This window comes from Triticum dicoccoides, unplaced genomic scaffold, assembly GCF_002162155.2.
Source record: "Triticum dicoccoides isolate Atlit2015 ecotype Zavitan unplaced genomic scaffold, WEW_v2.0 scaffold69034, whole genome shotgun sequence".
NCBI lineage: Eukaryota > Viridiplantae > Streptophyta > Magnoliopsida > Poales > Poaceae > Triticum > Triticum dicoccoides.
The window spans coordinates 402-4,158 of record NW_021292285.1 but is presented as its reverse complement, the minus strand read 5'-3'; the positions used below and the strand labels follow the sequence as shown (position 1 = coordinate 4,158).

Sequence of the window (3,757 nt, the reverse complement as noted above, 5' to 3'; positions counted from 1 at the left end):
AATGCGAAGTATAGGTCATTTTAGAGCTATCCTAGGTTAAATAGGTCATTTTGGAGCTAATTAAGAAAAGCACTAGGCAAAACTTACCGTCAACCCGTAGGTGAAGGATCAAGGTTCTTGCTCGCGGTAGTGGCTGACGGAGGAGGATCAGGGTTCTTGCTCGCCCTAATGGCAGACGTTGATGCTTGTCGGGAGTTATGTTGCACCAAATTAAATATCGTTTGCAATGTCTCGTTTGCATGAACGCACGGGGTGGTCGTCAAACACCAGACCCTCATAGCGACGAAACAACTGCACATTTAAATCCACTTGATCAGGGTTCTTGATCGCCCCAATGGAAACTTTAAATCTAGCTACGTCAATAAGGTTCTACAAATAATATACAAACAGATTAAACTGATGTACTTACACGAACGGCCGAGAATAGTAAGATGGCATAGTAAATGTCTTTCAACAGTGTTTGTATATTCATATTTTGGGACAACAATGAAATTACAAACAATTGTAAACAGAAATAGTAATTGTGGATCACTACAGTACATGCTCTTAGACTTGACATCAGTTTTCCATTGAACTGTTCTTAAATGGTTGTAGTAATATTTTAGTTTCGATTGGAACAAATTGGAGTATATTCTCAAACTAATCGTGATGGAATTGCATCTTTTTGTTCCGGAATAAATATGAAAATAACATCAACCACGTACATATGTTACGGAAACTTATAAATGTTCAAAATAATTACGACATTGTAGAAGTTATAGCCGTTTGCAATGGTTATTTATGGAACGACGGAATTATACTCCTTTGTTATTTACTAATTAGAAGTTTGATTGTTTATGTTTAGTTGGCTTTTGAATATGTCACAGAGGTATATTTGTGGAAGTATGGTTCAGTCTGGGGCTACTACAAAGAAACAAAAGTACGATCAAGGTTTAGATCTACTAATTCAGTGAAAACAGTTTTTAGCTGACAACATGTAGACCCAAAATAAACAATTTTATCTCTGGTGGATCTCCACTAACATATAATTTGCAAGCTGTTGTTCCATTCAAAGTTTCATCGCTTGAAGATATTACTCTTTCAGGCATGGTTCTGTCAATGTGATATGTATAGGAAAATAGTCAAAGCCGTACCATTGTTTAATGCAGAAATGCAGAAAAAAAAATACAATACATGATAATTGAAGACTTAGCGCGTATCTAGAAGAAACAATATATGCAACTCCAAAATCATCACCATAGGAAACATTAACAAAATCCATTACCTAACATTGGCTGGCATAGAAAAACACCACTAAACTTCAGCCTTTTATAAGGAGTACGCTAGCCTGAGATTTGATAGAGGTGAGTTTGATTTTTAGTGCTGGGCTAAACAACCAGTTTGCTGTGTTTGATCTTTTGAATTGGAAACCATGTGCTGAAATTTTTGGGTAGATTTATCCATTGGAGTTCATGAATTGAATAGTTTTCTGAATTTCCTCATGCTGAAGTAAGCATTAGGTAAAACCACCTGTAGACAGCGCTGGATCACGGGCTATCTTTCCATCACAGTCAACTCCAAATTCTTTGACAGCTGCCTCAAGCTTATGCCCAACCCTGAATTTGGTCACAAGAAACGATACAATTGTGAACTTTGTGAACCTGATGTTACTATTACTTTCAAATAGGAGAATGGAACTAAATATAGCTAATTATTTAGAGCATCACCTACATACATATTTCAGGATTTCAACCTTGAGTTATATGATTGACTTGTCAGATACTTGCGTTCCAGCTTTGTTCACAACTCTGCCATTCACATGGACCTTACATATAACATACAAGAGGTTGAATAATGTAGGGTAATTTACATATATGGTTGTACATGCAAAATATATAAGGTTAGAAGGTCACATGTGAAAGGGTAAGTGTCTAAATATTCCTGAAATTGCTTGGACACATCAAATGTGGCAGTAGCATGAGAACCATGTATAAGTATACAAAATATGCTGCAGTAGGGAATTTTAAGTGCAGCGAGTTCGAAGTTTTTCCCAACCAATTCCATAGAGCCTATCTTAGCATATTAGGCAGTACCAATGTAGACATGCTGAAGACAGACAACTAGAAAACAATGCTTAATACCCCCTCTGTTCCAACTATAAGGTGTAGTTCTCACTAGCACAGGGAATAAGAAGCCTTAGTTGGCTCCAATTAAGGGATGTAATCTCTGTTATCTTGAAGTTAGAAATAGTATCATTCAAGTTAGTTAGTTGTCAGTTAGAGACAAGATATCCCTTAGCCTGGGCCTTAAGCCAAAGATAAGATATTTTGTTTGTTAAAACTCTATAGAGAACCACACTGTTAACTGTCTAGAAGGATGAGATTCAACTTCAGTGCGACAACATGCTATATGCGGCATCAAACACCATTGCAATTGGAAGTTCCCTGGGTCCATATTATCAAGAAGCAAAAATGATTCATGGTATTTGTGTCAAGGACAAAATCCTAATCTTTGTGGTGGATGAGCTCCTAGATGAGTTTAATGGCAGCGGGTATAGTCATGTATTTATGCACATGCCGGACATCGAGAAGCCTGTGTTTCAGATGCACCGTGGCCATTCAGCATGAACAACACACATGCCTCCTATGCACCAGTGATATTGTGACACGCCATTAAAACGGGTGCACACACAAGTAAAAATCTACCTTTGTTTCGAAAGTGCACCTTCTCTTTTGGCGCTTGCTAATACAGATTCATCAATATATTATATATGAGCAGGAGTAGCCATTCTTGTTGTTCTTGATTCGGTTCAGAATGAAAAGCTAATAGCATGCGATACGTTTCGGCTTATTTGGCATGGTCAGAGTTTGCTTCTTGAACTAGAGGTTATTAAAACGTAAAATAACCAATTAATTTAAACAAGTATGTAGGTTTTTATAAAGATTCAAATGAAAAAAAGTATGGGAAGACTAACCCTGAAGAATCCATGACTGGATGTATGTTCTATTGTATTGTTGATACTCTCAAGGCACGCCTCGTCCAATCGCTTTATCCTGAGTGAGAAGAATAAAAAAACATTAGTTGAACAAAATATTCCAAAGAGATTGTCATCCTACCAACACCTTTTTGTACGAAATTACACCCCTGTTATTTATGAGTAAGCTGAGATAACCATCACATCAATAAGCGGTGAAAAAAAGTAGCCAGCTAATAAATAATACAAGAACCGCCCACTGGTTGAAACTGTCATATTTTATCATATTACTACATAACCACCTTTGTAATTTGTTGTTCCCTCTCTCTAATCTGTGGTGCATCTAGCTCTGGCTTTGTCCTCTATAAAAAGATTGATCTCATTGTTTTGAATTTTGCACCACAGGGAAGAAGTTGTGGTGGCGGCGTGTTGAATTATGCAAACATCGTCTCTCACGACCGCCGACCCCTGCTCGTGACATCTCTACTGGAGCCACCTCCGCCTACTCTCATGTGTTGTAGCTCCTTCTTCCTCCAGCCACATGCCGCTTGCTCTCCCGCTAGCCTCTGCCTTCAGTGGTCACCAAGTTGTTGACATCCCGATGCAAAGCTCCCACAATCATCTGCTCCGTCTCAGCGTAAAAATCATGCTCGCATGTTATCTGTCAAATAGAGAAGTTCATTGCGTATCATGTTGTGGCCATGCTTTAGTTTGGTTACCCTTATCTGCTTTGTTACAAAAAAAAGGGAGCCTGGTGTCCTGTTGTCCACACTTTGAGTACCATCCATGGATAGAATCCATTAG

The 3,757-nt window shown here is 38.2% G+C and overlaps 1 long non-coding RNA gene across 2 annotated transcripts; it reads right to left on the bottom strand.

The window, feature by feature from the left end:
- Window positions 1-105: 105 nt before the first annotated feature.
- Window positions 106-3,142, bottom strand: LOC119347595. Of its 2 annotated transcripts, none has more exons than XR_005168457.1 (4): window positions 2,954-3,142; window positions 1,707-1,804; window positions 1,510-1,595; window positions 106-291 (listed from the first exon to the last, which is right to left on the bottom strand). It is a non-coding gene; the product is annotated as an uncharacterized LOC119347595 (long non-coding RNA). The 2 variants fall into 2 exon arrangements; XR_005168456.1 differs by having other exon boundaries at window positions 1,715-1,804.
- Between the last annotated feature and the right edge of the window lie 615 nt (window positions 3,143-3,757).